The sequence below is a fragment of the Pan troglodytes genome, chromosome 10 (assembly GCF_028858775.2).
Source record: "Pan troglodytes isolate AG18354 chromosome 10, NHGRI_mPanTro3-v2.0_pri, whole genome shotgun sequence".
Lineage (NCBI taxonomy): Eukaryota > Metazoa > Chordata > Mammalia > Primates > Hominidae > Pan > Pan troglodytes.
This window is the reverse complement of record NC_072408.2, coordinates 28,210,039-28,237,221: the sequence shown is the minus strand read 5'-3', so window position 1 is coordinate 28,237,221 and position 27,183 is coordinate 28,210,039. Positions and strand designations below refer to the sequence as shown.

At 38.5% G+C, this 27,183-nt stretch overlaps 1 long non-coding RNA gene across 2 annotated transcripts in view; it reads left to right on the top strand.

The window, feature by feature from the left end:
• The first annotated feature begins 17,914 nt into the window (after positions 1–17,914).
• The window catches only part of LOC104001494 (uncharacterized), a 213,941-nt gene continuing 204,672 nt past the window's right edge, over positions 17,915–27,183 (top strand). For both annotated transcript variants that reach the window (XR_010147990.1, XR_010147991.1), the window contains exon 1: positions 17,915–18,341. This is a non-coding gene — a long non-coding RNA (uncharacterized LOC104001494). The remainder of the gene's footprint in view (positions 18,342–27,183) is intronic.

The following is a 27,183-nucleotide window of genomic DNA, read 5'->3' as shown; positions in this document are numbered from 1 at the left end:
CTGTTTCAGTCAGAAGATACACTCTAAAGAGTTTAACTGAAAACAATTTATTAAAGATGCTATCGTAGAGGTGGGAGAAGATTTAAGGGAATCAACAAGGAATGTTGGGACCCGCCAGTAACAATCAGCTGCGGGATTCCACTTCCACCCCTAGGCAGAGAGAGAAGGGGAGGAAACTGGAACTGTGGGAGAAGTTGTAGTCACAGCAGCCTGCAGTCACTACCAGAACCATGGTACGGCAGGAAGAGCAGGAACGAATACCCTGACTGCCTTCCTTGCTCACCTTTTGTTCTCCTGCTGGTGCCTCTCATTCACTAACCCAGACTTAAGACTAGAAGGCTGCAGAGCCCAGGTGGTGCATCACAGGAGTGAGCTTCCCAGAGCACAGAATAGGGAGGAGAAGAGCAGAACATTGATTTGGAAACTTATAGGGCAGAACTGTTTCATGGGCAGCACCAAAAATAAAATTAGATTCAGTCTAAGTCATATGGAATACACTTAAAATTTTTTAAAATAATCTAACTGGTAAGAGATCACCATCCCCCACCCAAATCCCTGGTTGCTTAGACAAAGAGTCACTAAGTTGCTTTGGGCTACTGTCTTAGTCCATTTGTGCTGCTATAGCAAAATAAATATGAGTCTGAATAATTTATTAAGAACAGAAAGTTATTTTCTCACAGTCCTGGAGGCTGAAAAGTTTAAGATCAAGGTGTCAGCAGGTTCCATTGTCTGGTGAGAAATGCTCTCTGCTTCCAAGGGGGTGTCTTGTCACAGCCTTCTCCAGAGGGAGGAACACTGTGTCCTTGTATGGTGGAAGGCAGAAGGCAAGCAAGCTGACCGCTGTGTGAAGCCTCTTTTATAAAGGCCTTAATTCTATTCATGAGAGGAGGGACCCTTATGACCTAATCATCTCTTAAAGACCTCACCTCTTAGTTTCAACACCTGATTTTAGAGGGGACACATTAAAACCACAGTAGGTTCCTAAAAATGATTGCCCTTCTTATGCTTACCTTAGGCAGAACCCTAGAGAATGGGCCTTGCTTAACGAAGCAGGAAGCAAGGATAATAAATTTGCATGACAATATATTTTTAAATGCATGGAAAAAATTCAGGCTGGTAGCAGATTAATCAGCGGAATGTCAAGACACTTTGTTTAACAATCTCCACCCTCCTCCATGTGGCCTTTCCCCTTACTTGGTCCTGCTGATCCAACAGTAGACTAACAAAGTTGGAAGCAGTGACCTGCTCAGTCTTCCCTTTGTTGTCTGGAAGTCAGGACCAGTTCTTATTTTCAGATGCCTTTGCAAGATAGCTGGTTTATATCCTGACTTTACATACCTCTTGAAAATCTTTTAATCGGACACACTTTACAGAAATTCATTCATCACACATTTTTGAGCACTTGCTATGTTCTATGCAACTACAATAGATGCTAGATGACATAATAGATGCCAGACAGTGTGAAGATACAAACTCCTTGACTTCCCATTTTATATGAAGTTTGAGATAGATGTTGAAATTTTTCATTATTAAATTGGAAAGCATTGCATGTTTATTTTTGGCTTGCTTCCTTAGGCTGTTTTTTTCTTCAATAATAGTCACCCTGTCTGTGGGTCGATCTGTAGAGAGTAACTACACAGGTGGCTGGCATGACTGTGACAAGTTTTCAGGGCAAACTTGAGGTTTGGGAAGCATCTGTGTTTTATGTGGGCTGGAGATAGGCTGTTTATTTCCTTTCTCTAGAAACAGGCAGTGACAACAATTGAAACTATTGCCTGTAGGAGTTTGGACTACTCATTAAGTCACTTACAGACTACTGAATGCATCTAGTCCAGTTGGGTAGGTCCCTACCTCTGGTGGGACTGCATCTTTCATTTCCTTTTTACCTTGCCACAAAAGGAGGCAAAACACTGTCCACGTAATTGAGTCAGAGAAAATATATATTTGTACATTCCTTATAACCTTTCCACCTTCACTTTTGATATCATGAAAATTGTGTCAATATTATGGCACTGGAATAGACTATTCCTTCATCACCCACTTTTAAGCCCCTGCAGTGATCTCTGCACTATAATAGATGATGGGGAATAGAGACATGAGTGACCCCAGACCCTAATTTTAAGTGATCTACAGTCTGGTGAGAGATTCAGAAAATAAACAGTAATAATAGACAAGAGAAATACTGTGAAAGAGGAAAATACAAGATTCACGAGGGGCCAGAGGAGAGATTGATTAATTTTTCCAGAGGGGAGTTTTCAGAGAGGAAGTAGGCTTGCATTAATACTTGTAGGATGGGCTTATAGAAATTGTAGAAACTCTTCAGGCATCAAGAGAGGGGTGGGCCTTCTAGACACAGGAACTGTGAAAGTAAAGTGTGGAGAAATGAGAGAGCCTGGGTGTTCAGGGAAGTGTGAGTAGCCTTACAGAGTGGTGTTCTCAAAAACTGTGTTCCATGAGGTCCAGGTCAGGTTGTTCCTTGGATAAAGGGGCCCATGGACAAAAAAGTTTGAGAAACCTAGATGAAACAAATGGAAGCAGATTTCCTTTTTAAATGTGTTATTGGTTTTTCTTATTATGTGATTTTCTTAATGACAATGTGCTTTGTGATTCTTTAAAATGGGGGTAGAGTATGATGACATGATCAGATTTCTTTGTCCTTAGCATCATTTGTTTGTGGCACATCTATTTGGGAAATGCTGGGTAGAGTATAGAATGCTCATGGGAGAGTGTTCAGAAATGAGGCTAGTAAGGACAATAAGCGTAGAATGTAAAACCTGTATCCATGCTAAGTATTTATGGGTACAGGAGGGATTTAGAATGTGTTGAATATTATGACCCACATGACCAAATGTATTAGTCTGTTCTCATGCTGCTGATAAAGGCATACCTGAGACTGGGTAATTTATAAAGACAAAGAGGTTTGATGGACTCACAGTTTCACGTGGCTCGGGAGGCCTCACAATCACGGCGGAAGGCGAACGGCACATCTTACATGGCAGCAGGCAAAGAGAGAATGAGAGCCAAGCAAAAAGGGAAACCCATTATAAAACCACCAGATCTCATAAGACTTATTCACTACCATGAGAACAGTATGGGAGAAACCGTCCCATGATTCAATTATCTCCCACTGGGTCCCTCCCACAACACCTGGGAATATGGGAGCTACAGTCAAAGATGAGATTTGTGTGGGGACACAGCCACACCACATCACCAAATGTTCATTTTAGGCAGTTGTGTTAGAAGCAGAGTGACTGAGGCCTGAAGAGACTGAGATGGGAGTAAGGAGATGGTTTGTTTATCCTCCCTCCCTCCTTCCCCACCTCCCTCCCTCCTTCCCTTCTTTTCCTTTCCTTTCCCTTCTCTTCTCTTCCCTCTCTTCCCTCCCTCCCTTTTAATCTGACACACTTTACAGAAACTCATTCATCACACATTTTTGAGCACTTGCTATGTTCTATGCAACTACAATAGATGCTCCCTTCCTCCCTTCCTTTCCTTCCTTCCTTTCTTCCCTTTTCTTCCTAGCTTCCTTTTCTCTCCCTTCTAACATGTATTAAGTGCCCAAGATGCAGAGAATATAACGTCGAACAGAACAGACAAAAGAGTCTGCTCTGATAGAACTTACATTCTAGTGCAGGGGACAGATACAGACAAAGTGTGGGGGAGGGGCACTACTAATTTAAGGAGGATGGTTAGGGAAGGCTCTAGAAAAAGATCTTTGAGGTATCTAGTGGAAGGTCAGTCTGGGCAGAGAAACTGCTAATGCCATGCTCTGAGGTGCTGCATTTGCAGTGACTTTGGGGTGTCCAAATAGAGACTTCCTAAAGGCAGTTGAGTATATAGAAAAGGAATTCAAGGAAGAGGTGAAAACCCAAGACCCATGTTTGAGAAACGTTCCCATATTGTTTCCATCTGAAGGAATGGGCATGGCTGGAGTGGGGAAAATAGCCAGAACAGACCAAGTGTGGAATCCAGGACAGAAGATAAAATTGCAGAGTTCAAAGACTACCTCTCTGAACAAAACCAGAAGAGAGAGGCCACCTAAGCTAAAGAAAGTGTGCGTATTATCAGTGGCTGCACACGCTGACTTTGAACATTATCTGCCAAGGAAGAATGGTCAAGAAGGGGTTTAAAGACTTAAACCAAGTTCACTGGAATACAGGTGAGGCAGTTGCCTTCTTTTTTAACAGGGAAGAGTCATTTGAAGAGTGTTCTTCAAATGGAGAGGGCAGAGCTAAAAAACAAACAAAATGAAGCAAGAGCAAGACAATAAAAACACAACCTAGTAATTTCAGAATCCTGAGCAGAATAGTTCACATTTCACAAGAGCTGGGGACTTCAACCTTGGGGCAGACCATCCCTGTGGGTTTCTATAGATATCCAAAGGAAGAGTAGACTCTTTCTGGAATGGAGGAATTTGAGCACCAAGGAGCCAAAAGGCTTAAAAAGGTAATGCAGACTGTTATTTTAACAGTGGACAAACGTGTACCTTTGCAAGTTGTTTATTTAATTAGGAGGTAGAGAGTCGTGAAGAGGCCATGATTTTAAAACCAGGCTGCCTGGACTCCATCCCAGCTCCACCTCTTAGTAACTATTGTGACTTTGACAATTTCCTTAGCCTCTCTCTGTTTCTGTTTGTTTCTGTAAGTTTGTGTTAGAAAGAATGTATGACTTACAGAGTTATAGTAAGTACTAAACAAATTAAATCATGTAGAGCATGGTGCTCATAAGAAGAACCCTAAACATTAGCTCATTTGTTAACTGTGTATACATAAAGCTTAATCTCAATCTAGATTTACGCTTCCCTTTAAATGGGTTATAAATTATTGCTTGTCTTTGGAATATTGGAGAAAGACCCTGGATCCCACGAGGCAGGAAGAGACGAGCTGTTGAAGAAGCAGGCACCCAGAAAGAAAGAAGTCATCACTGTCAGAGTAAGTGTAAACCAGGCTCAATTTGGAGAACACAGATACATTCTCTGGAGATTGCCAGAATTCACTGGAAGGAGAACCAGGTAGAAGTTTTGCCTTCCCATAATCAAGCAGGAGGCGAGCAGAGCCTTCATAATTTGGATGTTATCTGTCAATACGATGTAATTTTAGGTGTCATGGTAGAGTCCTGGGCTGACATACTAGCTACACATAGACCAGAGGGGTTCTCTCCCCAGCTCCTCTGTAGAGGAAAATATGTCACTGAGCCCTTGACAAAAAGATGTGCTTTTGTTTCTGCTGAGAGTCTGCAGGAAGGAATGTTCTACAGTATGATTGTCCTCCTTCTTCTGCTTCTAGAAAAGATTAAGGCAGAAGTCAAGCCAGAAATAAAACTGCTCTTTACTTCTGTCATTGGAGATTAAGCAGATGATGACTAATCACCTGTCCTTCTCTCTGTTTCCAAGCCAAATGAAAAACTTTCAGTACAACTCAGGACAGCTTTGGGGCTCCGTCCTCGTGTTGTAATGATGTATAGATCTGGACTGCGCCTCTCAGACACAGGGACGACGAGCTTGTCTGGAGTTTGAAAACATATTTGTAAACTCCTGAGGGAACTTTGGAGGCTGAATAGATTCTCAGCCTCTAGCCTAGTTCTTTGGATTGGAAATCTAGACCACATCTTTTTATTTGATAAAGCGTCTGTGTCTCTGTGTATATTATGCTTATTACTTCTTTCACTTTTTCCTCATTACGTTTAGTCAAAGGGCTGGTATTCCACTTATAGAAAAAGGGATTTCTGAAGCATTTAAAAACAATCCTTAAAAGTTCTGCCATCTGTTTCTGAATCATTCAGAAAACAAAGTGAAGAAATGCAAACCTTTTTCATAAAACTGGTGGCATATCAGCAGCTCTACTCTTAGGGGGCATGTGACTTGTTTTTCATGTGGATCTCTCAGTTTCTTGACTCTGGGGTTCCAATCCCAATTCTGATTCCCACTGAACAACAAAAAAGTGCTATGCTGTAGCACTGTTTTATCATTTGCACTTTGAGAAGTCCAGTCTTCATAAGTGTGTGTGTGCCTCGGGGCATTTAGAAATGCACTAACATAGTTGGCAAAGAGCAGTGGGCAGGTGCAAAGGGTTTTCTTTTTTTCTTTTTTGAGACGGAGTCTCACTCTGTTGCCCAGGCTGGAGTGCAGTGGCACAATCTCGGCTCACTGCAAGCTCCGCCTCCCAGGTTCACACCATTCTCCTGCCTCAGCCTCCCTAGTAGCTGGGACTACAGGCGCCCACCATCATGCCTGGCTAATTTTTTGTATTTTTCAGTAGAGATGGGGTTTCACCGTGTTAGCCAGGATGGTCTCGATCTCCTGACCTCGTGATCCATCCGTCTTGGCCTCCCAAAGTCCTGGGATTACAGGCGTGAGCCACCGTGCCCGGCCAAGGGTTTTCAATGAAGATAAACTGTTAAGACATTTTCTTCTCCTTTTGCTTCATTTTGTGTCTCCTTGCAGTATTTGTGTTTTTCTCCCCCTCTAATATTGAAGACATTTTCTATTTGATTTGTGATTCAACATTCAATGTGGAAAGTCTGCTCTCTAAGATCCAGATAGAAACTAATATACTGCTTTAGGTAATCTTACTCTATGACCTTCCTCACTAGATGCCTAATGTAGGACAAGATTCTCCTTTTATAGTTTCTGAGTGCCTTCTTTTTATGTGGGAGATTTAGCAAATGATGCTTGAAAAATCCTTTCTCATAACTTCTAACTATTAAAATGTCCTTTTTGTGAGTCATGTTTTCTTTTTACCTTTACTTCAGGAGTTTCAGATTTATGTTCCATACCCTGCAAAAAATAAAGATTTTTCACAATTTAAAAATAAAGTCTACTTCATGCAGAGGGCAAAACTCAATACCACAGAGATGCCACCAGAGGCCTGATAAATAAATGGATTAAGAAAGGATCTGGATAAAGTTTGCAGGGTCACAAAAGACGTAGGTAAACTCTGGGCTATGCCTCACTATAGTAGATCAGATTTGTCCAGTTGTAAGTAACAGAAATTGACTCTGGCTAGCTGACACACAAGGAGAAAAAGGGGGAATTCAGCAGAAGGCAACTGGAGAATCACAAATATATAAAGGAACAGTTAAAAACAAAACTATAGGAGGAGAAGTATGAAAGCAGCTTCAGGGACCTCAACATTCAAAGCCCATGGACTTTTTCTTCAAGGAGCTCTTGAATATAACTGAGCTCCATGGACCCCAGTACTTGTGTCTCTGTTGTTCACACCTCAGATTCCTGGGACTCAGTATCCAATGGTCCCATTTTGGTCAGTTGTCTGTTTTTATGGCAGTTATGGCAGGATCCTAGAACACAGACTCAATTCTTAGAACCACATCTGTAGAAGTAAGCAGGTATTAGTTTGGGCCCTCTAAGAAGCAGATGCCAATACGGCATTAGGCATGCAAATGATTTACTGGATAAAACACCTATGAAAAATGAAAGAGTGGAACAGAAGATACCATGATGCAAGTCTTACCCCTATGAGGGAGAGAGAAAAGGAAGCAGATTTGAATTGCTTCCTGAGAACTTAAGACTGCAGCACTAAGGAAATTCTGGCCAAGCCAATTCAAATTCTTGAGCCAAAGTCACCTATCAGAAAATTCTTACAACCTCATTAGAATGAGCCTGCCTTAGTATCCCTACCATTTTCAGTCATTGGCCAAGAGCAGCCCAGGGAAAAGATGGCCTTGGATATGAGTATTGTGGTAGATTCAGAGTGCAGCAGCTGGGGCCATCAATCAATGATATCCCTCATAGCAGGAGATGTGAGTAGTACATTTCCATGGCTGCCACAGAGCTGTTCCTCAATAAGAGACAATCACAGACAATGGGAAGGTCACCCCAAGAGATGTCCTCTGCATTTGCCTTTTCAGTTAAACTCTTGAGAATTGAGTGATGCCTCTGTTTGAGGCTCTATTGGTACCAAGCCATGGGTCTGATCGGACTCAGTAATTTCTAATATCCATTCGACTTTGGCTTTGCATTATCCTGTTTTGTCACAGTCTATTTTAAGATCCTACCAAATGAAATAGAGTTGAAACAAATGTCTTCTATAGTATTATATGAAAGTCATCCCTTGGGTAATGATACATAAGAACTTATCAAATGAAATAGAGTTGAATCAAATGTCCTCTACAGTATCATAGGAAAGGCATCCCTTGGGTAATGATACCTAAGATGGCTGGCCCTGGGTTGTTTTGCTAATATAAGTAGACTCACTCACTGGTTTGCTCTGTTTTCTTGTTTGCTAGGAGCCATATCTATAGAGCTACACTTTGGCTGCTACTTTAACAACAAACAGAGCATGATTTTAATGGCCAAAACACGACTGCTTTCATGGAGGAAAACAGGAGTTGAAAATAGAAAAAGATCAGAAATGGCATGTTGATGGGGAGGAGAGGTGCCCAGTATTCCAAGGAGAATTCCCCTGCCCTGCTACGTATAATTGATTCTGGCTTTCCCATCTACAGAAGTCTCAGGATTCACTTAAATTACAGTCTTAGCTTTGTTTTCTCCTTAGCTGCTTACTAAAAGATCCAAGTGAGTTCAAAAATTCCACTGACTATGTAGACATGCAGGCTCTAAGAGAAAAGTAGAGACTTGCTCAAAACCACTCCATAGGTATACCTCTGATACTGCACACATACTATATCCTGGGTCTCCTCTGAGACCTGGTACATGTCTTCTGTTCTTTTTTCAAATGTCTTCCTTTGCAACTTTCAGTTACTCTTTTGCGAACACGTTATAATGATATTTACTAAGCACTACTTAATGTCATAAATTCTACCTTAAGGCCTTAAAAGCTTTATTTTCAGATGTCCGTAAAATCTTGTTTAAGAATAATATGGGTCCAAATAAAATTCTTATTTGACTACCTTAGTCATGACATAAGCTCCTATAAAAAGCAACCTCCAAATCTTAGCTACTTAACACCCAGTGTAGATGTTTCTAACTGGATGACTCTGCAGTAGCTCTCTTCCAAGCAGTGACTCATGATCCAGGCTACTCCCATCTTGTGGCTCCATTATATTGAGATTTTAGTCACCCTAGCATTACCCAACACCAGACAGGAGAAAGACAATGAGAATGGAGGATTACATATGGAAATTTCTTTCTCAGCCATGCTGTAAAGTGGCTTATATTATTTCTCTATATATTCCATTCACTATAACCCATCAAATGGCCCAACGAACTGCAAGTAATGATTTACTGGGGAAAATACCTGTGAAAGATAAAGTAAGTAAGGCTGGGAAATGTCATTTCTTCATTGTGTGAACATCACAGAGTGCACTTACACAAAGCTAGATGGTATAGCCTACTACACACCCAGATTATATGTTATAGCCTATTGCTCCTAGGCTACAAACCCGTACAGCATGTTACTGTACTGAATACGGTAGGTGATTGTAATACAATGGTAAGTATTTGTGTATCTAAATATAGAAAGGGCACAGTGAAGAAATTACAGTGTAAAAGATAAAAATTGCACACCTATACAGGGCAGTTACCATGAATGGAGCTTACAGACCTGGAAATTGCTCTGGGTGAGTCAATGAGTGGGTGGTGAGTAAATGTGAAGACCTACAGCATTACTGTACACTACTGCAGACTTTATAAACACTGCACATTTAGGCTACACTAAATTTATTTTAAAAACTCTTTTTCAATAATAATTTTAGCTATTGTATGTAGCTTTTTTACTTTATAAACTTTAAAAAATCTTTTTGGTTAAAAACTAAGTCACAAACACACACACATTAGCCTAGGTTTATACGAGGTCAGGATCATCAAGACATGTAGGCGATAGCAATTTTTCAGCTTCATTATAATCTTATGGGACTACTGGCATATACGCAGTTCATCATTAGCCAAAACATCGTTATGCAGTGCATGACTGTATGTCCTATATTTATTTTTCATAAGTATTAAAAGCTCTAATTTCCCCTTAAACACAGTTGTAGCTGCCTCCCACAAATTTTACTATGTTGTCTTTTCATTGTCATTCAGTTCAAAATATTTTCCTCGTGGTTTATTCTTTGACTTACAGATTATTTAGAAGTGTGTTGTTTAATTTTTACATATTTAAAATTTTCTTACACATTCAACTAATTTCTAATTTAGTTGCAGTTTCTTCAGAGAACATACTCCCTATGATTTCAATTGAGACTTATTTTATGGCTCAGAATATAGTCTACCCTCAAGAACTCACCATGCACTCTTGAAAAAAGTTTATTTTGCAATTTTGCACTTGTTTGGTATAGTGTTCTATGTATAATAATTAGGTCAAGACTGCTGAAAGTATTGTTCAGAACTTCTCTGATTTTTGTTTGAGTGTTCTATTAATTGCCATGGGGGAGATATAAAAATCTTCAACTATAATTGTGGTATTATCTATTTTTCTGTTTAATTCTGTCAATTTTTGCTTCTTGTATTTTGAAGTTTTTTATTAGGCACATATGCATTGGTGATTGCTAGGTTTTCCAGATGCTTTGTCTTTTATCAGTATGAAATGTCCATCTAACTTTTTATAAAGGAATTGTAAAATACAAAATCTATTTCATCTGCTGTTAATAAAACTACTCCATCCTTTTAAAAAATTTTAATTGTGGTAAAATACACATAAAATTTATTATCTTAACTACTCTTAAGTGTACAGTTAAGTATATTCACATTGTTTTATAACCAACATCTATAACTTTTTCATCTTTCAAAACTGAAACTATACCCATTAAACAACACCTCCTCATTTCCCCCTCCTGCCAGTCCCTGGCAACCACCATTCTACTTCTGTTTCTATCAGTTTGACTGCACTAGATACCTCATGTAAATGAAATTGTACAGTATTTGGCTGTCTTTTGGGAGTGGATTATTTCACTTAGCATAATGTCTTCAAGTTCCATTCATTTTGTAGCATGTGTCAGCATTTCCTTTCTTTTAAAGGCTGGATAATATTTCATTGTATGTATATACTGCATTTTGTTTATCCATTCATCTGTGAATGGGCATTTGGATGGCCTCCACCTTTTGGCCGTTATGAATAATGCTATGAATATGAATGTATAAATATCTCTTCAAGACTCTGTTTTCAATTGTTTTGGTGATACACCTAGAAGTATGGGTATTGCTGGATCATGTAGTAACTCTATTTTTAATTTTTTTAGGAACTGCTGTATTGTTTTCCATAACAGTTGCACCATTTTACATTCCTACTGTATTAGTTCATTCTCATGCTGCTATGAAGAAATACCCGAGACTGGGTAACTTATAAAGAAAAGAGGTTTAATTGACTCACATTTCCCCATGGCTGGAGAGGCCTCAGGAAACTTACAATCATGGTGGAAGGCTCCTCTTCACAGAGTAGCAGGAGAGAGAACGAGTGCTAAACAAAGGGGGTAACCCCTTATAAAACCATCAGATCTCGTGAGAACTCACTATAATGAGAACACTGTGGGAGAAACCACCCCCATGATTCAATTTTCTCCACCTGGTCCCACCCTTGACACGTGGAAATTATTACAATTCAAGGTGAGATTTGGGTGGGGACACAACCCTAAACCATATCACCTACTGATGGTGCACAAGGGCTCCAGTTTTTCCACATCCTCACCAACACGTATTTTCTGCCTTTTTAAAAGTTTTTATTTTATTTTATTTTTATTTTATTTTTTGAGACTGAGTCTTGCTCTGTAGCCCAGGCTGGAGTGCAGTGGCACAATCTTGGCTCACTGCAACCTCCGCCTCCTGGGTCCAAGCAAGTCTCCTACCTCAGCCTCCTGAGTAGCTGGGATTACAGGCACCCACCACCATGCCTGGCTAAGTTTTGTATTTTAGTAGAGATGGGGTTTCACCATGTTGGCCAGGCTGGTCTTGAACTCCTGACCTCAAGTAATCCACCCGCCTTGCCTCTCAAAGTGCTGGGATTACAGGCATAAGCCACTGTGCCTGGCCTCTGCTTTTTTTTATACCAGCCATCCTAATGGGTGTAAAGAGCTACCATGCCTGGCCTCTGCTTTTTTTAATACTAGCCATCCCATTATGGGCTTTCCATCCTTCTTATCTATACTGTTTGCATGCTATACTTTTTCCATCTAGTTACATTCAAACTTTGTCTTTATATTTAAAGTGTATCTCTTAAAAACAGCCTACACTGGAGTCTTGTTTTTTTCCCCTCACATTCTGATAACATCTGCATTTCACTGGGTATATTAGGTCTAGTAATGGTTGGGTGTGGTTTTTACCCACCCAACCAATAAAAACATTTATTCTTTATTTTATATTTATTTCCTCTTTTAAAATTCTATTAGTACTCTTTATCTGTATTTTTAAATTATTTGAATATTTTTAGAAACTTTAAAAATGTTCCCATTGGCTTTTTAGGTATACTTTGCCTTTTCGGCTGTTCTATGGATAAAATATGTATCTTAATATTTTCATAGACCAAATAACAATTAATATTACAGCATTTCACATAAAATATAGAATCCTGCCAGCCTGTAGATACATACCCTGTCCTCATCCTTTATGCTACATCTACCTTCATCATCAACATTGTCATTATTCACTCTCAACAATTCATTATCAACATTGTCACAAGACACTGTTATAATTTTGGCATTAAACACTGTGTGGTAAAGAATTAATCTTGCTCAAAGGGAGGTCTGCCCTGTGCCCTTGACTTCTGGAAGGTAATCTTGAAGCCCTTGGAATGTGCTGCCTGATAAGAGTGTCTGTTTACCTGAGGGCTTTAAGCCACATCAAATATAGCAATGTAATGTATAGTGGAAATTTTGGGTCCTATGGTGTCAGCTCAACTACTGGAGGGGCTGGAAACTAAGATCAGCTGTGTGGATGGTCCATCATGTCTATGTGACACAGCCATGATAAAATCTTGAACAAGATTCAGGTGAGTTTCCCCACTTGGCACTACTCTATATATCTTGTTATACATCATTTCCATGAACACTGAGAAAGGACAACTGGAAGCTCCATCCATGGAATTCTCTTGGACTCTACCCATGTGTCTCTGTCTCTTTCCTCAGCTGATTGTAATCTGTAATAAACCATAACCATGAGTATAGCTGCTTTCAGTGAGTTCTGTGAGTCTTTCTAGAGAATTATTGAATCTGAGGGTGGTCTTGGAGACCTCAGACTTCTAGTTGGTATCAGAAGTGAGGGTGGTCTTGTGGACTACCCTTTAAACTCTTACATACTCATATGTATGGTAAAGAAATTAAGGGGATTTAAAAAATTATAGTCTTTGAATTTACCCAAATATTTTCATTTCTGATACTCTTTTTTTGAGGATTTCTGTGTCCGTTTGGAATTATTTCCCTTCCACTAAATAACTTCTTTTGGCATTTTCTTTAAGTGCAGGCCTATTGATGATACATTCTTTTAGTTTTCCTTTATGTGAGAATCTTTATTTCACCTTCATTCTTGAAGAATTTTTTTCACTAGATACAGAATTCTAGGTTGACAATTTTTTGTTTTTTGTTTTTCTTTTGGCACTTAAAAAATGTTTTTACACTCTTTTCTGGTCTCCATAATTTGTGATGAGAAGCAATTTGCAAATTAAATGATTGTTCCCTTATATGTAATCTATCATTTTCTCATTTTCTCAAGTTTTGCTCTTTATATTCAGCTTTCAAAAGTTTATGATGTTCCCAAGCAAAGCCTCCTTTATGTTTGTCCTGCTTAGTGTTTCTTGATCATATTTAATATTTTTATGCTTCATAAAATTTGGAAAATTTTGATTGTTATTTTTTACATTTTTTTTTCCTTGCCCAATTCTCTCTCCTCTTTCCTTGTGGAATTCCAATTATACGTATGTTGGACTATTTTATATAATCCACAAGATCCTTGAGGTTCTGTTCATTTTCTTATTTTTTTCTCTGATATTCACTTTAAATAATTTTATTGGTCTATCCTCATGTTCACTTGCCCTTTTCTCTGTCATTGCTACTTTGTTTTTGTAGGGGAAGAAAAATATATATATTTTTCTCGACCCTCATAAATTTTCAGTTACAGACTTCTGTGAAAAAAAAGACACTTTAACAACAGAAAAACGGAAGTTTATTAACATGGATATTTCATATATACATGAGAGATACCCAGAGAATGAGTAATTCTCAAAGAGGTGGCTTTGAATTTCAGCTTATATAGCATCGTCAACAAAGAAGAGTAAATTTTTAGAGGAATGACAAGAAAATGAAAAGAGTTTTGAATCTCTATGGCCATTAAATTGTGAGAAGGCATATAAATTATATAAATATAGATTTCTTTGGTGTTATCTCCAGGTCTACAAGGGTCTAAAGTTAACTTTTGTTCTCCCTGGCAGAGAAGGGAGGTGGGATATCTTTTGGTTTTATTAATTTGTGTTCAGCTTTTAGGCAAATGAGGGGTAAACACAAGAGTTTTTCTGCATCTGCTGCTTTTTAATTGCCATCAGTGCAACAGTCACTATGCCAAAGAGGTATATTTTGGGGTGACATATTCTGGCCTCTCACACTCTTAAATCTATCTGACAGTTTTAAAATTTCAGTTATATTTTTCAGTTTTAGAATTTATATTTGTTTTCTTTTTACTTGCTCAGTTTCCCTGCTGAAGTTCCCTACCTTTCACTCATTATAAGCATTTTTTTTTTACTTTATTGCAGGGTCATAATAATGGCTTTAAAATCCTTGTCTGATCAGTCCAATATTTGGATTATTTGATAGTTAGATTTATTTAATTTTTTCTTACGATTATGTCCCATTTTCCATGTTCTTTATTGTCAAGTAATGTTGATGTACCCAGAGTATTATGAATGTTAAGTTGTGGAACTTGGATTCTGATGCTTTTCTCTGATAACTGTTAGCTAGTTTTAGCAAGCAATTTTACTTGGTTTGAAATGAAAACTCAATTTCTTATGTAGCATCTCCAAATGCAGTTCATATCTTTTGTCTTTAGCAGAGCTATTTTGAGCCTACTTGACACGTGTGGTTCAAGAGTTATTGAAAATAAAAGCAGATAGAATTTGGAGATCTTCTCTCTGATCCTTTTCCTTACAGGCTATTCCTCTGTAGTGACTGTGGTCTCCTCAGATTAAGTCTTCTGGGTCCCTGGAACAAAAAGACTGCAGTTTTTCCCCCACCAGTGTCCCAGTGTTACTCAATCCCCACTGACTGCACCTTATCCCAGGCTAAAAGGACAAACATAGAAACTCACTCTATCAGCTCCTTTCCCAGGAGGATGAACTACTTATAAGAATTTGCTTGTATCACTTCACTCTCTAGTGACTTCAGCTAGCTACTTTTTACATTATGTCCAGAGTTTATAGCTATTATCTGCATACAGATCAATATCTTACACAGCAATTACCCCATATTTTCTTTATAACCATCTTTTAGCTAGTAAATTGGAATTTTGTCTGTGTGGGAGGCATCCCATGACTATCTGCAGGGATCTCAGTTTCACAGATATTGATTACTGTAAGCTAAGTGACAATGATGATTCACATTTAAATTCTTAATAATTTAATGCAAATTACATACCCACATATAAGATAATGGTATACTAGCTATGACTTACAACTAGAATATAACTAAGTTATAGCTTTTGAAATGAAATTAATTGAGCCTAAGGAATAATTCTATTAGGCATTGATATTTATTTAATTTTAAGAGAATATTTATATTTAAGCAGTACCTGAAAAGTTACTTCATTTTCACAAGATTCTAAGAGTATAACATTGTCATTTGGTACATCAGTGCCTTGGGCCTATCTTGCCCTATTATTTTTAACAAGAGTAGGGATGGAAACTGTGAGATAATTATCTGTTGCAATGACTAGCTATGCTGTTTTGGAGAGGAAGTCCAATGATAGATAAATCTAGTTAATGCAGACACTAACTCAAAGAGCTTGCTGCAAGTGTCATCGTTTATAAATAAATCTCATAAATCTGACCTTGGCCAAGTTATTCAAGACAGGGTTCTTTTCCTCGGTTTCTTCACCTATGACAAATGGATAGGCTTGTGGGGCTGTGGCTAAAACAGATGAAATAAGTAATGAAAAGCAGTTGGCATAGTGTTCAGCCAGTTTAAATATCTGTGGCAATAACTATTTGGTGGCTTTGCAATGTGTCAACAATCACCTAAACTGAAATACATTTCCCAGAATTCCCTTTCCTGCACACTTCCAGTGGGGTCAGGCCACAGAGAGATTTGAGTGGCATATCAGGCAGAGTGAGGCAGCAGCCATCTGTAGTTCGCATTCATTGCCATCCAGTTGCTAGCTCACCCTGCTGGCACAAGGCAGCTGATGGGCCTATAACTGACCACCATTTCCTGGAGATTTCTGCAGCTTGCCTGACTCCTGGGCCATTTGTGTGTGTTTTGTTCCATGATGAAAGGCCACCACTTCTGCAGGACAGCCATATCATACAGGTCAGAGGAAACGAGATGATGTAGGTCTCAGGCTGCCCTTTTGGGTTCAAGCTTCTACTGTGGGTTCCAGTCTATCCTTGCTCTCCTAGCTTTCCATCCATCTCCCCTTCCTGCCAGCCCGTTCTGTGGCTTCAAGATCCAGTGTCAGATGGAAAGGCAACAGCCTTGCAGAGACTGTTGAGCCAGATCCCACAATCGCATAAAGTCAAGTACTTGGGACCAATTGCTCCTTTTCAACACACACACACACACACACACACACACACGCACACACAGTTTCTGCTTCTCTGATGGAATGCTGATACAAACAATAATTGAGAGTAATTCAGTTGGTAATACTCTAATTAAACATCAAAAACCCTCCTTTAATGGCTGGTAAACACAAATGACTCTTAATATGGCACCTTGGTGCTCTAGAATGCATCACGGTATGTTGCTAAAAACACCTGAAGAGCACCAGCACTTCTAATAATAACAATAAGAAGTTTAACAAAGGCAGCCGGGCGTGGTGGCTCACGCCTGTAATCCCAGCCCTTTGGGAGGCTGAGGTGGGTGGATCACCTGAGGTCAGGAGTTCAAAACCAGCCTGGCCAACATGGTGAAACCCAGTCTCTACTACGAATACAAAAATTAGCCAGGTGTGGTGGCGAGCGCCTGTAGTCCCAGCTACTTGGGAGGTTGAGGCGGGAGAATCTCTTGAACCCGGGAGGTGAAGATTGCAGTGAGCCGAGATTGCACCGCTGTACTCCAGCCTGGGCCACAGAGCGAGACTCCATCTCAGAAAAAAAAAAAAAAAAAGAAGTTTAACAAAAACTTTTTGAGTGGTATATATTATACTAAGTCAAATACTATTTCAAATATTTCTTCTTCATACGAACAATATGAAGTAGAATTTATTAGTAGATATCATCATCCACATTTTACAGTTGAGGAAACAGACGGAGTAGATAAGTAACTTCCTGAAATCACACAATTAACACGTAATGCGGTCAGGACTCACACACACATGGCACTGATTCCAGAGCCTGTACCTGTAATCATTACACCACACTGCTTTCTGATGCCAGGGGTTACTGTGAAAGTCCACAATGAGTGAGAGCAAACGAACATCACTGAAAATGAACTGGGTAACTGCTTAATTAGAAAAGTTGCAGGCATGGCTGGGTGTGCATTCCTTGAAATTAAAATTGACTGGGACGTGTTAATAACTTTTCACCCTTCTCAATTTAAAAGATCATATTTTCTTTCAACAATTTTTGTTTTTATTTTGTTTTGTTTTGCCTTCCTTTTCCATTATTCCTTTTCTTTTTCCACTGTCACTCTCAGCTTCCAGCCTTCTTCTTTTTTTATCTTTTTCTTGCCAGCACTCTGAGCTGGAAATATTTTAGGAGCAGCTTGTTACATGATATTTCACTAAAAATAATACAAGTCAAGTTATTGGCAAAAGAGTTAGCCTTGGAGAAACAGTTGTTCAGAACCTGGAAAGCGGTGTGGTAGATCTGTCCTGGCTTTTCAAACAAGATAAATCTCTGAGACTTTGTGTCTGGTTGTGAGGGTGTCCAGACTAATAGAGATGAAGGATCATGTGACTCCTCAGTGGGCTCAGCTGCCTTGAAAGGGTGAGGCCTTGCCAGACAAACATTTTGGGACAAATGGGTCTTATGGATTTGTGGAAGTGATATGGCCGCTTTACCAATTTACTCTCCTCTGCTGATTTAAAAGTTTGACCTCCTCAAGCCTCTGTTCTCTCCTCCTGTTATTCTACATCTCTCTTACTCACCCACACCCATTCGATTCCTGCGTACTGTCTAGAAGCCTAGCGGTTCAGCATGTGGACTCTGGAGCCAGACTCTCCGGGTTTGAATCCTGGCTCTGTACTCCTACCCGGGTGATTTTAAGAATTCTGGGCCTCAGCTTTCTTGTAGGTAAGTAAGTCTAACAACCGTACTTGCCTCAGAGGGTTGTTAGGAAGATTAAATGATTTAGTATTGATAAAGTGCTTAGACAGTGACTGGTAAAAGTGAGTGTTTCCAAGTCAGTTTGTTAAATAAACTTGCAAATCTATCTAGTTTAGACTTTTCCTCTGTATTCCAGACCCACATGTCAACTCCTTATCTCTGCTTGGATATGAGACTAACACCATTTCCAGAATTCAGTCTTTAAAAGACATCCTTTGCTTTTGATGTGCCCTATGTTGGGGATCCCCTCCCCTCTATCCATCCTGTCTAGAAACATGGGGGTCACTTTCACCTCACTCTACCTCACTCTATCCATTGTATTCTTGACTCTGCCTCCTAAATATCTTCCAAATCCTTCTATTGCTGTCCATTAACTTTGCCATCCCTAGTGGGCCAAGCCACCACCATCTGGTTTCGGACCATAGAAATGAGCACCCAAATAGTCTCCATGTACCTGTGCTTATACCTCTCCAGTTGATTCCTCTAACTGTGGAAAAGGATAACTTTCAAAATGAAATGCAGTGGCATGCATTTTAAAAGCTCTCCCACTAATGTGCATTGTTCTTGGTTTATAAAGCTTCAGATTCTTATGCTTCAAGGAGTAGTGTTCTGCCTCTGCTTCCCTCTCCACTTCCATTCCTCAATCCCACTCCACCTAGGACCTTCAGCAACATAGTTCCCTCTGCTTAGAATATCACTGCTGTCCCTTCCTGCCATTAGTCCTGCCCCTCACTCGCCCCACCCATCAATTTCACTCTCCCTTCAAGATGCAATCCAGTGTCACTCCTTTCACCCGTTTGGTATCCTAGTTGGACATTTCAATCACACTCTTGCTTATCGTTTGTGTCACTTATTACAATCATAATTTAATATTTTAAATTTAATTTCTGTCTTCCTACTAGACTCCCCACTTGGCAAAGACTTTATATCACCCAATGTTGTATTTCCAGCACACAGAATGAGCCCAATGAATAGCTGTTTAATGAATGAGCAAGTATGTGTATGGCTTTACTCATGTTGTTATACGTTTGATCACTGTTAATTAGCACAGAAAAAAAAAATCAAGCACCTTCTCCCACACTGACGCCACATCCATTAAGAAAAAGAAGGATCCTGGGTTCATGGATCCCAAATTTCTACAAATGTAATGTCTACATTTTTTAAAAAGGATTTTATTTCAAATTACCTTCCACAGTTTGGAACCACACTTGATATCCCTGAAAACATTTATTTGCCTTAAATGCACATTCTCAATGCATTTTGCATAACTTAAAAAGAAAAGTTCTATTTCTATACAATTTTTTTTCCCAAGGTATGCCTCTATTCCTATCTATGACAAGCTTGAAGAACAATTAAATCTCATTATGACCTTTCATTTCAACTTTGTCCCTCAGTGCCTATAATGAGCCACAAATGTTGAAATAGATCATTCTTTTCATCATTCCTCAGTGGCCCAATTACCAGGAAAGCACAATACCCCAAGAAAAAATAAAGGAGAATGAAAGCCTGCTCAAAGGACGCATTTACATTCTTAAGGATTTCTAGCTTTTTTGATGAAATAAATTACAATGAATGAATCAGAAACTTTATCAGACCTTTATTTCAGGAGAGCCACATGAAAAGGAAGCTGAAGTTCCTTTACTTATCCAATAGTCAGTTATAAGGCTATGAATATTCTATAATATTTTATGTCTTCTAATGTAAATGGTAATATAATTGAAGAACAATTATATTAACTATCAGTTATAAATTGGAAAAATTTTAAAAATAGAAAATAAAAAATCTGAATATAATTGTTTAGCTCTAATACACAATTATTTGATTTGTTTTTGGATCCTTGAATTTTAAAACATGTTTGTGTTACCCTCTTGATTCTCTTATGCAGATTACAGCTGCATTTTCTTTTGTCTGTTGGCTGTAGAAATGATACAATAGAAAGCGCTTTTTCTTTATAGACTGGTTGCATCTCTCTGCTTTGTTTAATCCCTAAAACTCTTTCAGGGATTTAAAACTGCATGTAAAAATGTTTCCATCATGCTTGCTGAGTTGAACTAGGTTAATGAGGTTGGGGGACTATCCAGGAGAGTACATGGATTGCTCAAGAGGGTCATTTAACTTTGTTTTCAGAGGGGGTCATGAGAGTCTTGGATGTTCTGAACTTAAACATGCATTTTAGGTGTTTTATTCCTTTTCTTCATTATTAATTTAGGCTTTATTTCTCCTGAATCTTCTGAATTAATTATATTTTTTAGAGGTATAGCCTCTTGATGGTAGAGAATTCTACAAAAATATTGCTTTTTACATGAAATAGCAATTCTCACTGCTAAAATACCTTTCAGAATTTTAAAGGTGGTATTCTCATTTTAATATCTAAGGATTTGACTTTCATTCATACAAAATTGTGTACAGTTTTAAAGACTTCCATTAGGTGCTCTCTCAGCCTTCATCTTTCCTAACTAAAGATTTCTAGTCTTGTCATCCTGACAACTCAAGGCTCAGTGATCTTCCCTAGAATAGTGGATATTCATTAGTTTTTGGCTTATCAAAATCTAATTCATTCCCAATTCCCAGTTGTTCAATGGGGATCCACCACTTGCCACTCTCACTATATATACACACACTATACACCAGGAAATCTATTTTTTATATATATATATATAAAAAATATAGCATATTATATATAATATAGAGTGTATATATAATATATAGTATATATAATATATAATAGTGTATATATAATAGTATGTGTGTATATATACATATATGTATACATATATACATATATTTGTATATACATACACATATACAAATGTATATACAAATGTATATACAAATATATATGTGTGTGTATATATATATACACACACAGTGTAGCTGTCATCAACCCTGACCTAGGGATGGTATCTAAGTCATGTGTGGCCACACAAAGTCTCATATTTCCCTGTCTGTAGTGATTTGTTTAGAGGCAGACTTGTGACCAAATCAGTGCCATTGAGATGCCATGAAATATTTCTTAGAACTCTTGGATAAGAGAATGGCATGCTTTGGGGGGATATATTTAAACACGAGACAATGCGTGTTCTGAGGCTGTTGTAGATATCTACCACAAGGGGACATTTTTTTGAGGATGAAACTCATTGTAATTAAACAGTAGCCTTTTACAACCCTAGGAGAAAGTGAAGCCTGAGACCTTAATATGTTATTAATGTTCTGTAATAATCAATTCTCAGTCTCTGAAGGATGATGTTAATGATTTGAAATATCTGAGGGCCCCAAAAATAAAATAAATACACAATGGGAAAACCCCAAGTTTTGAGGGCTATGGAGCCAAGTCCCATCATTGGCTATACAAATGAATTATAGTTAGGGGAAGAAAAGCAGATGCATGGGTTAGCTGAGGTTTCATGGGGCCACAGGGTACAATGGTTCATTCAATAATTAAACTAATTTTCCCCACATTCAATTAACAAAACAATACATGGTTATAACATATTACGTACCAAAGTTGAACAGTAGTCAAGTAAAACATGATAGGATTTTCATAGATCAAAGGATCCACCAGTGAATTACAGCAAAATATTCTAATTTCTCTAGCTGATACAAACTCCGGCTTGGTCAGTGAGTCCATTATCTTTATTTTTTGCAGAGTTGTAACAGAGTAGTGTAGTAAAGAAGGAATTAAGCCCAGCCTGAGTCCCATAGCTACTGAGCTGTATGCCAAGGCAATCTTTATCTCAGTGCCCTCATCTTTAAAATGGAAGGGTAGATAAATAGCCTTCAAAGTCCTTTTAATGTTTTGTTTTTGGTCTATTTCTCTTCAAACATTTTATACTTAGCCCAAATCCTTACCAATACATTTTAATTATTAATCTTATAAATAAATGAATGATCCTCAGAATGGAAGGGAGAACATATCATAGACCAAAAGTGGGTATTTATCAAACTCTTATGCCTACTTACACTGCCTGTCTAGGATGTCTCGGTTTTAGGAAACAGAGGAATATTATCTTGAGAAAGCTCCAAGTGGTCCCCAATGTATACACACCTACCTCCGTTTACAATTACTATACTAAATCAGCAACTTCTTTCCATTCAAGGCTTGAGATTCATTTGAATCTCAAATTGAATCACCAAATACATCATAATTGGATAAGAATTATCATTCATACTACCATTAATTAATTAATTTTGCCTTTACTGAAATATTCCAAGGCAGAATGTTTGGGACTGTTTTACTGACTGCTTTTTCTTGAGATCTAATTCATTCGACATTTTCCTATGGAGTAAACTACAGGCAAAACTAATTAATATTATTAATAATGATATGACAATAATAATGGACATTTATTGAGTACATACCAAGCAACATTCATTTTACTAAGTTTTTACAGTGGATTATCTCATTCAGTCCTCTCAAAAATGCTTTGAGGTAGGTGCTAACATGTCCAAGTTTTAAAATGGAAAAGCTGAGATTTAGATTTAAAAGCTTGCCCAAAGTTATACAGCTGTAAAATGGCTGGGCTGGGATTTGAATTCAGGTCTGCCTGACAGCTAAATCTGTTCTCATTATTACTATTGCTTCTATAATCACTAATTACATTAATTTAGTGTCTACTATCTTCTATGTGCCAGGTAAGTGTTAAGTGACTTATATTCATTATCTCACACTGAACCACAACCCCACAAGGGAGTTTATTATTCTTACAGAGTTGCAAGGCAGAAGAATTTGAAGTTTTTGGATTACTGCATGCTATAAGTAGGTTTCTTTCATACATTTATGAAACTGGTGCCTTGCTACATGTATACATATGAATGTCAGCCATCAAAGAAAATGGTAGCTTAGGATGAATGCTGTAGAATGGCCCTGTCTACTGAAGGCCAAATGTATCAGAATGAATCTATTCCATGTAGACAAATGAAATTTTTTTATAAACCTTCTGATTATTTGTAATCAGAGCCAGGAAAGAGACAGTGGTTTATGACCCAGAACTAATGAGGCTTGAAATATTTTTTCAATAGTTAAAAAATATATAGTGATATTCTTTGAAAAGTTAATATTCTTGTTGTATCACTTTTAAAAGAATTATAATATCAATATTATTAGGTTTTAACTTTTATATTTTCTGGTTTTCTACATAAAAGTACTCTTGTATAGTCTTATTAAGTTTCTAGACGTAACAACTATTTCAATTCTGCTTAACAGAGATTTCTAGCCAATAAAGGGTGCCAGACATGAGTCTGGTCCCAGGGAATCACTGTGGATTAAGACTCAGTCTCTGGTCTGGAGGAGTTTACCCCAGAACCCTCTGTCCATTTTTAAACACTTCCCGTCTGGGGCCAAGATTCCTCTATCTCCAGTCACCTTGCATGCTGACTGGCTGCATAACAACTATTTTAAACTTAGTCTTTGGAAGGAGTTTAACCTTCATTTAGTAGAAGGGGATAATACATACTTTGTTTTCCTCTGGCTTTGATATGTATCTTCCATAGTTAGAATTCCTATTAATGTTTTAGGTTCTGCTTCGCCAGAGTGAAAACAAGGGCCTGTCTTCAAGCAGGTTAAGACCTAATGATACACTAAGTGTTTAAAAGAATTCTTTTCTTTAAAACCTCTCAAAAATGAAGCAAAGTGAGGGCTGGGAAACAACAGGCACACAAGGGACTTGATAATGATCTTGAAATTTGTGAAGGGTTATTGTACAAATGAGGATTCAGAAGCAGTGATATTTTTCAACTGATAGTCCAACAAATAGTAAGTAAAACATTAAAAACAAAAAGTAAAAGGCCTTTTATTTCAGCAGAATTCCAGAATTTGTAAAATTATAAGGCTCAGGAAATTTGAAAGATGCTGATACGTAAAGGAAGCTGAGACACAACTTTAAAAAATATTTCACTATGTGCATACAGCTTTCTGGAGAAACGGAACCGGCCCATTTCTGAGGTCCTTCTATGGCAGTCTGTGCAAGGCACACAAACACCCCAAGATATTTTCTTATGGCCTGTATTTTATAAAAGAGAAAACAGAGACTCAAAGATATTAACTTGTCCAAGGTCATGCAACTAGTGACTGGCAGAATAGGAATTCAAACCCAGCTTTGACTCCAGAGCCTGCACTCTTCCCATTAGATCATTCTACATCCTTTTTTGGGATGGTTTAGTTGCCAACTGGGGATAAAATAAATGGTCTTTTGAAATTCTTTCCATTGCCTTGATTCTATTCTCCCTTATTTGATCCCAATATTGGCCTTAACACTGTTTAGCAATTTGTTATACTGAGAACATGGGTTAGGAAACAATACAATTTGATGAGTTTAATGTAAATTGTTTTCAAACTTAAGTTCTCACTCTTACTAGGTCACAAAATCTCAGTGAGAAGGCACCTCAGAGTTCATCCGGTACAAGTCAAGTCCAGTGTGTAATTCAATCTGTCTTTCTCCTGTCTTTCAGCAAATATTTAGTAGCACTATGTGTTAAGCAGTGTATATACAGCAGTGAGTAACACAGACCAGCCCCTGCTATCATGAAGCCTTTTCCTTGTTGCCGCTGCTCTCTTCTGCATTTTATAGCTGCTCATTCGGTGGAGTAGGATAGACTCTGGGTTATAAAGGAAAGAGAAAAGGCCAAACCATTTCAAAGACTCTCTTTTACATAGCTTATTAAGAACCCCCTGTTGAATGGTTGACATCTAAGGCAGTAATTGGGTACATAAAATTCGATCTTAGTGCTTTGCCCTTAGTCTGTGGTCTTATTAGCGAGTTTAAATGCATTTTCCCCGTGTGGCTTAAAGATTGTTAAAGATCTAGAAATACTTTTTGACTCGTCTGAGCAGACAGGAAGACAGATGGACTTAGAGAGTAATGGTTGGCAAGAACATGCTGTTAGTAGCTTGATTTGAAGGTGGTTCTGAGAAGGATCTTAGAGATTTCAGTGGGTGTCTGAGACAGGATTTACTTAGAACGGGAAAAAGAAAGTGACTGTAGAGACAGCCCAGGGAGTATGACATCACTGCAGGAGCAGAGTGGGAAGGCCGGGAAGAATAGTGTGAAATAACACCTACCAAAACATACGCCAGAAGACAGGCAAAGCCCCCATGCAAGAATGCCACTTGTTGCCTAAAGCACCCTGTGCATTTTGTTACTTTGCCTCCGTGTAGATCTGTCTTATTTTGTCTTGTGTGTGGTTAGTGATACACTGATTTCTCTCCCTCCGTAAGAATGAAAGTGAGTCAGAGCAGGGAACCGTGGCTTAGTCATCTTGGAATACCCCAGTACCTTGCTCACTGTCTCTTAGACAGAGTGGGCGGCCCAATAGGATAGAGGATCTAGAACTTTTTGATTGGGTAAAAGGCCTATACTTAGCAATAGTTTTTGAATAATAAATGAAGTTAGGGAGAAAAAAGCAGAAACGTGTCCTGTTCCAAGCAAGCTTGGAGGGAAGAAAATAGAGCAGTTCAGAGTTGTTTTTATTCTTTCAGAAGTCACTAGCTAAAATTAAAGAGCATCAAAAGATGGAAGCAGGGGGCCATTTGCCTTGTTTTATCATAAGCAAAATCCTGATTTGTGGGGTTCGTTGCATAACCTGCTTCCCTAGGCCTAACCGGCCTGGAGTTAAAAACAGTAACAAAACAGAATTTGCTTTAGTTTGCCCCCAGTTTCCCCTACAAGAATTTCAGTTACCTTTGAATCTCTCCCTAATTGTTCTGGGAAGTCCAGGAGTTATTTCACTTGTATTCTCATCTTGGCCACCATCTGCCAGGAGCCACTTTCTTCTTCTCTGCTCAGCAGCTGAGAGGTTGCCAAGAAGCCAACAAGAGGCTTCTGATAAGTGTATGCAGGCATTAGGCACCCATTTTCAGTGTGCATTAAAGCCCACTGTTCTCCCATCCTCCATTGCAGATGTAGGCCCATATGATGACTTCTCAGTCCATCATTTCTTTCTGTACTACAGCATGCTCCAGTTCTTCTTGGTGAAAGACAGTATTGTTAGGTGGTCAGGAGTGTGGATTTTAAATTCAGAGAGATGTACATAGAATCCTGGATCTTCCATGTTTGAGCTATGTGTCCACAGGCAAGTTACACATCCCTTTTAAGCCTTAATTGGAGAAAATAATGACCATATCATTGGATCACTGTGATGATTGGATTAGATAATGTATGCAAAATGTTTACTAATTAGAAGAGCTCAATAAATGTTAATTATTTGTATTACTGCCATGAGTTACCTAGGTTACACAAAAGCACTTCTTTGTGCTCTCAATATCTAAACATTTTTTGTAAAAACAGCTCTTAAAATTAAAAAAAAAATTTTTTTTATGGAAATGAGGTCTTATATTACTCAGGCTGGTCACAAAGTCCTGGCCTCAAGTGATCCTCCTGCCTTGACCTCCCAAAGTGCTAGGATTACAGGTGTGAGCCCTCCTCCAAGGAAACCAAATGGGGAATGATCTGAATGATAATGTTATTGCCCAAATGATCCTCTCCTCCAACCCTATCCCACTGTCTTCAAATGTATTCCCCTCAAATCTGTTCTTATAATGAGCTATTTCCTAGCGAGATCTTGAGTACTTCATGCCAACAGAGCTCTGAAGGGTCCCCTACAATGAATCTCCAGATGGGGCCAGGCATGTTTGAATGGTAGTATGAACACAGCTAAGATCTTTAACATCTAGGGAAAAATTTGGCAATAGCTAGATGGTAGGTGAAAATGTTAAGGAGGTAATGTAAAATAAGAAAAAAGGAAGAGAACATTCAAGTCCCCCAGGAAAGCAAGCCAAGACTCCATCATAGAGCATACTTTCTGGAAGTCAAAG